We start from the raw sequence: 7,860 nt of genomic DNA, 5'->3' as shown, positions 1-7,860 counted from the left end.
TTCCACAATGATTTATTTATTCATGGGCCTTCTCTCCACCTTGGCCGTGTCATTTATCATTGTAGCTATAAAGGCCACAAAATCCACCTTCTTAACCTTTAAAATGTCAGGATCCTGCTGGTGAAAGGCAACCCCTGCACCATGCAGTGAAGGCCTATCCACCACCATGGACTCTTCAAGTGCCCCCATTCACATCCTCAACCCTTTTAACAGCTGCTGCACATATGCTCTGGATAGCCCTGACTTTGGACTCCTCATTCTCTTTCACCCTTGTGGGCATTTGAAAGATGTGGCTTCATGGTTCCCACCACAATTGCAACATGTCACATGTTCATTACTTTTATAACACATAACATGATATTTTCCACAACTTGGACATCTTGGCTTCTCCCTTCTGCAAACACTTGAAAGGACCTAAAGCTTTACAATGATCTCACTGAATTAGTCTTGGGATAAAGGCTCTGACTCTGTAGTTAAGATCCCCTACTCAAGTGCAGTTAGGGTGACTCCATATCAAAAACAAAAGAACAGAGAGACTTCACTTCTTCATTCACCACTCAATTTGTGCATCAATCACTCCAGGAATATTTATAGTCTCTTCAACATCTACTTCCCACGAGATTCCAGATATAACCTCTTTGATGGGTGCCCTGTTCCTAAGAGACACACACAACCCTTCAAACATGTAAATTCGGGTGAGAAGCAACACATTTTTTCTGATGCTCAGAAGCACAAAAAATCTAAACCAGCCCGCCTCTCATGATCCTCACAGCCTTCCCTCTACCCAGCACTTTCTCCACCAGTTTAGATATCTCAAATGGATTCCTCAAGATTGGTAATTTGATCAGCTGCTCATTTACAAGCCATACTCCTACAAGGCACAATGTGACATTCTCATAAGTGTACTCTACTTTGCTCCGTTTTCCATTCTTTTGGACAATATTCGAATTCTCCTTGATTCTACCGCCATTAGATTCAGAATCCACTTCATCGTCCGCTTCCGCATTTGGCTGGCTAACTAGCTAGCTCCGTAGTAGGCTCCTGCCAAAGACAGTACAGGTTTAGAAATGGTCTGCATTACTGCCACTGGCAACAATGTAGTTCCTCTGGGAGATTTTCTGGGGTGTAGTCATTATGCCGATTCTGTTCTATGGTAGGTCCCTCCCCGTTTCGTTCCCTTTGCTCCCGTTTGGTTCTTAAATGGTAAATGGTTTCCGTAATGAATACAACCCTGGTAATTTCTCTCTGAACGCCATCTTGTTCTCTACAGTTGTTTTCCGCTTCCTTATTATGGCCACTGTGACGTGTAGCACCTCTAACCGGGTTTTTTTAGTTCTCCTTGCTCTTTTACCTTCTTCAAAGTTGGTAGGTTGCTTGGTAGTGGTACCCTCCTTGGCAACAAACTTGGCAACCAAATGGTGATGATGATGAATTATGGTGTGTGGGCCAGACAAACATGACCCTGGCAAATTATTGTAATGTTTGCTTTGTCTTCGTGATGACAAACGCAACATCGTTTGTGGGTGAACTTTGCCTGGCATTGCGCTAATGCGCTGAATCTGCTAACTGACTCGCTGACTAACTGGTGGAATGCTTCCGGTTAATGTTCCGACTTGGTTGTGTCCACCTCAAAGACCAATGACCTTCCACCTAGGCCTGGTGGGAAAGTTTTAAATGAAGGTTACCTGAGCGTTGAGGTAGCCATCAACACAACATGCAATCATTTAAAAGATTACAGTTCTTATAAGGAAATAAGTCAATTGAAATAAATTCATTAGGCCCTAATCCATGGATTGCACATGACTAGGAATACATATATGAATCTGTTTGTCACAGATACCTTTATAAAAGGTAGGGGCATGGATCAGAAAATCAGTCAGTATCTGGTGTGACCACCATTTGCCTCATGCAGCGTGAGATCTCCTTGCATAGAATTGATCAGACTGTTGATTGTGACCTGTGGAATGTTGTCCCACTCCTCTTCAATGGCTGTGTATAGCTGCTGGATATTGGCCGGAACTGGAACACACTGTCGTACACGTCGATCCAGATTATCTCAAACATGCTCAATGGGTGACATGTCTAGTGAATATGCAGGCCATGAAAGAACTGGGACATTTTCAGCTTTCAGGAATTGTGTACAGATCCTTGCTACATGAGACTGTGCATTATCATGCTGAAACATGAGGTGATAGCGGTGGATGAATTGCACGACAATGAGCCTCAGGATCTCGTCATGGTATCTCTGTGCATTCAAATTGCCATTGATAAAATGCAATTGTGTTCGTTGTCCATAGGTTATGCCTGCCCTTACCATAACCCCACCACCACCATGGGGCACTTTGTTCACAACTTCGATATCAGCAATCCACTCCACTCCACCATACACATGGTCTGCGGTTATGAGGCCGGTTGGACGTACTGCCAAATTCTCTAAAATGACATTGGAGAGGGCTTATGGTAGAGAAATTAACATTAAATTATCTGGCAACATCATTGGTGGACATTCCTGCATGCAGCATGCCAATTGCACGCTCCCTCAAAACTTTAAACATCTGTAGCATTGTGTTGTGTGTTTTCTGGATCTGTTAGTTGTTTAGCAACCCCTTAGTGGCAGTTTAAGTGCAGCAGTGTAGAACTAACCTGTTTGTGTCATGTGACAGAAAGCCATTTCAGAAGTGAAGCAATGTGTAAGATGTACAAGTGTGACAGAGTAGTTACAATCCTGCAACATCCTTTATAAGCGTTGTAAAATGCAATGTCTGTAAGTATATTTGTTTATTAACACAAGATAAATGCTTATCACATACATGTTATGTTTCTGTAAAAGATTAAGAACTGAGTTAGCTGTTAGCTTCTTTGCATTAGCTTCAGTGCTAGTTCTCTCTAGGGACACCTAGCTTAGCAATATCAAGCATAGTTGCATTCTAGTAACTGTATCTTTGACTAATAATAATAATAATAATAATAATATAATAATTTGACTCTAGATTGAGTATTCTTATTCCTTATTGCGTACATTTAGTGCAGTTATTGTGTAAGACATTCTGTGCTCTATACTACTGTAACTGAAAATGTAATTTTTTGTTTGTTGCAGTTGCACACTGTGATTCAAGTAAACTTCCAAAATGCCAGACTGCTAGTGAAAAGACAGGCGTAGCTACCCGTAAGAGAGGAACCTCCACGTAGAGCAGCAAGAATTTGAGAGCTAAGGGGCTGTCATCTTGGCGCAGAGCAAGCCATCACGACATCGCCAGCTTAAGTCTTGATCCTCCGTGCCACACTTACCTCACATCCTAGCAGAAGGTAGCAAGGAAAATGCTATGCAGCAAGACGAAAACAGAGACATGGAGAATTCGATGCACAGTCTAAGTTCTTGCTCTTACAAATCATCAGTCAGTTCGAGGTCGTCAGCCAGTTCAAGGGTGCCAAAGCGAGAGCCAAAGCCAGAGCAGCTTATGCAAAGAGAGAGATAGGCATTAAGGTTGAGAAGGCCCGCCTCAAAGCTACCTTGGATGCCCTGCAGGAAGAGAAAGAGAAAAATGCTTATTTTGCTGAGGCAGAAATACTGGAGGCAGCTCTACAGGAAGTAGATCTTGGTTTAGCTGGCAGGGTCTCACCCCCAATCCCATGTCAGAAAAGCCTTCAGCACACCTTAGACCACGCTAGCCTTAGTTCAAGTCAGCAGTTCAACAGAGTGAGGGACGAAAAACCACTTGACTCTGCCGACACAGATACATCAGATAACATGCCCTGTGCCACCAACCAAATGCAGACAGATGAGCAGCTTACACCAGGTCATACGATCCTGGCCAGCACAAGCAAAGCTAACAACCAGAGGAATGGAGGGATACAAGAAGGAAGTCACCAGCACTCCTACTCGTTCCCGTGGGATCCCGTGCAGAGCCTCTACTCAAGGTGACCATGGCATAACCCCCACCACCTACGACCTTGCCCGCAGCCAGTTGGTCACTATCAGGTTAACCACATTAGATTATAAACCAGAGAACTATTGGGCCTGGAAAGCCTCCTTCCGTCAGAGTTAGGCCTTTCAGCGGGAGAGGAGCTTGTCCTTCTCATCAAATGGCTTGGCGCAGAGTCCTCCGAGCAGGCACACAGAATAAAGGCAGTCCATGTCAGACATCCTCCACTTGCGTTGATGATGCTCTGAGAGAGAATTGAGGAAAGCTACGGCTCACCCGAAGCCATTGAAAGGTCTCTCTGCCATGTTGGATAACATACCCAAGGTGACAAATAAAGAATCCCAGAGAATCTGTGACCTTATAGATCTACTACTGGAGCTTGAAGCTGCAAAGCAAGATGGCTACCTACCTGGTTTATCATTCCAGGACACATCCAGAGGGGTGAGGCCAATTGTAGAGAAGCTCAAAATTCAAGCTAGAAAACAACGTCACCTTCCCTCCATTCTGGGTGTTCGCCAACTTTATCCGTAGAGAAGCCAAAGTCAGGACAGACCCCAGCTTTAACCTCTTCTCCTCCCATGCGGCAACCTGTCAGAAGAGACAAGCAGCAAGACAGACATGGGAAGACAATATCTGTCCACAAGACAGTGTCTTCAACTGGAAACACGGGGGATAAGAAGAAACAAGTGGATTTGAATAACCATTGCCCCACCCACAATAGGCTCCATCTGTTAAAGAAGTGTAGAGGTTTCAGAGATAAGTCCCTAGAAGACCACAAACAGTTCCTCAAAGAGAACTCTGTGTGTTTTCAGTGTTGCTCTTCCACAAATCATCTCGCCAAGAACTTGAAGGAAACGGGGGAAATGCAACAATTCCGAAAGTGACCGGGACCACTCAGCACTCCATCCCGGCCCAGCTCCATGGAAGTTAAGCTCATCCCCTTCCTCTTCAGAGCATGGCGGGGAGGAAGAGGAACCGGCCAATCAGGAGATCACATCGAAGTGCACCAAGGTGTGTAGAGAATAAATGAGCGCGAGAGCATCCTCCAAGATAAGCCACATTAATGTGTTCCCCAAAGGACGTTGTGAAGATTCCAAAAGGATGTATGCTAAACTGGATTAACAAAGCAATCGGTCTCTAGCAAGATCAGAGTTCTTTGACATTTTCAAAGTCAAGGCGTGTGCGGGACTCACAGAGACAGCCGGTAGGAGGGCCTGTGGTTACCTTGTGGAGTCAGTCGGTGAGAAGATGAGTCTCCGACTTCCCACACTCATCAAATGTAACCTAGTCCCTAACAACCACTTAGAAATTCCCGCTCCAAAACACCGCTCGCCACCACAGTCATATGATACGCAGATCCCACCTCTGGATCCTGACAGACATACTTCTCCTCTTAGGCAGAGATATCTTTTTTTTTTTACCCTTTTTTCTCCCCAATTTCGTGGTATCCAATTGTTTTTAGTAGCTACTATCTTGTCTCATCGCTACAACACCCATACGGGCTCGGGAGAGACGAAGATTGAAAGTCATGCATCCTCCGATACACAACCCAACCAAGCCGCACTGCTTCTTAACACAGCGCGCATCCAACCCGGAAGCCAACCGCACCAATGTGTCGGAGGAAACACCGTGCACCTGGCAACCTTGGTCAGAGCGCACTGCGCCCGGCACACCACAGGAGTCGCTGGTGCACGATGAGACAAGGATATCCCTACCGGCCAAGCCCTCCCTAACCCGGACGACGCTAGGCCAATTGTGCGTCGCCCCACGGACTTCCCGGTCGCGGCCGGTTACGACAGAGCCCGGGCGCGAACCCAGAGTCTCTGGTGGCACAGCTGGCGCTGCAGTACAGCGCCCTTAACCACTGCGCCACCTGGGAGGCCCAGGCAGAGATGTCTTGAGAGTACATAAAGTCAGGAACCAAATTAACGGTCCTGCGATGCGCCATTTGCCCAGAAACTAGACCTAGGTTGGGTTGTCATCTGCAACGTGTGTCTAAGAGGTGCCCACAAACCATCTCAGGTGAGCTCGTTCAATACATCCATCTTGGAAAATGGTTGTCCAACCTAACTCAGCCCATGCAACAGTCAGGTTAGACTGAAGAAGAAGCTCAGTTACGGAGCACAGCAGCAGATCCTCGACGAGCAAAACCTGCAAGACAACTCACTGATACTTACTGCAGAGAACCTGGGTCAGTCAATCTGCTGTGGCACCACTAGCGATCACAAACTTGCACCTTTGATCAACGACACGAGATTCCTTCAGATCATGGACATTAAGGTCTGCCAAGACAGCTCCAACAGCTGGGTCACGCCCTTGCCCTTCCAGACACCCACACGACGGCTGCCTAACAATAGGGAGTTCGCTTAGTCATCTCACCTCACTCCATTGTACTCTAGAAAAGTGGCCTCAGATGAAGGAGCATTTCCTCGAGTTTGTGCAGAAAATGCTCCTCAATGACCATGCAGTGGTAGCTCCACCACTCCAGGAAGGTCTAGAATGCTGGTACCTCCCTTCATTTTGAGTCAATCACCCTAAAAAGCCAGACCAGATCCGCGTGGTGTTCGACTCAAGTGCACCCTTCGAAGGAGTCTCCCTCAATTATGTACTCCTCACAGGCCATGATCTCAACAACAGCCTGCTGGGGGTACTCATGAGGTTCAGGAAAGAACCCGTGGCCATCACTGCTGATATCCAGCACATGTTCCACTGCTTCGTGTTGAGGGAGGATCACAGAAACTTCCTCCGCTTCCTGTGGTATTGCAACAATGACCCCAGCAGTGACATTGTGGACTACAGAATGTGTCCATGTCTTCGGCAATAGCCTTCAGATTCTGTCGTCATATACGGCCTAAGGAGCGCTGCCAAGGCAGAAAAAGTTGACTTTAGCCGCAATGTGAGAAGGTTCATCGAACGTGTGTTCTATGTCGATGACTCACTGAAGTAATTTGCAACCGAAACAGAAGCCATCAGTGTCCCTGAGCACAGGAATATAAACCTCCTCACTGATGATCTCCCCCTACAGCACAGTCTAGAAGTGTGTTGGAACATCACAGCAGACATATCCACATTCCATGCTGTAGACGACAAGAAGCCATACACATGCAGGAGAGTGCTCTCTACGGTCAATAGCCTATTTTAATCCACTTGGCTTCCTAGCCACTGTTACCATACAAGGCATGCTACAACTCAGAGAGCTCTACGCGAGCGGAAGATTGGGATTCACCCCTTGCTGCAGACATGGAAGATGAGTAGAACAAATGGAGAGATTCACTTCAAGACTTACAGGAGCTACAGATACCTCGCACCTACACGTATTACTCTACCTCTAATGTTCAGCTCAACGAGCTTTGTGTCTTCGCAGATGCATCAGTGAAAGTTATCGCAGCTGTAGCTTACCTGAAGGTCAACACTCAAGATGGAAAAAGTGAAGCCAGACCTCACTATCCCCAGACTGGGATAGTGAGGAGAGTTGATAGTTGAGGAGATGGCTCTGAAGTTTGACAGCATCACATACTATTCGGACATCAAAGTGGTGCTTTGGGTACATCCACAACCAAACAAGGCAGTTCTACGTCTATGTGAGCAACAGAGTTCAGTGTATCCGGCCAATCATATCCCCAGACCAATGGAGTTACGTGCCCACAGATCTCAACCCAGCTCACCATAGGTCTAGAGCCGTAACAGTAGCCCTCCACAGCAACATGACATGGCTGTCAGGACCAGACTTTCTTCAGAATCCAGCCCTGCACTCCTCCAAACCTCTAGTGTTGTTTGACCTTATCAACTCTGCTTCTGATATAAGCCCACAGGTGACTGTCACTCAAATCTCCAAGAACCTTCTGAGCTCCAAACGCTTTGAGTGTTTCTCCAAGTGGAACAGTCTCATAAGGACAGTAGCACACTTAATACACATAGCTCGGACCTTCTCTCAGCC

Source organism: Oncorhynchus keta, chromosome 29, assembly GCF_023373465.1.
Source record: "Oncorhynchus keta strain PuntledgeMale-10-30-2019 chromosome 29, Oket_V2, whole genome shotgun sequence".
Classification (NCBI taxonomy): Eukaryota; Metazoa; Chordata; class Actinopteri; order Salmoniformes; family Salmonidae; genus Oncorhynchus; species Oncorhynchus keta.
Note: the sequence above shows the minus strand (reverse complement) of the source record.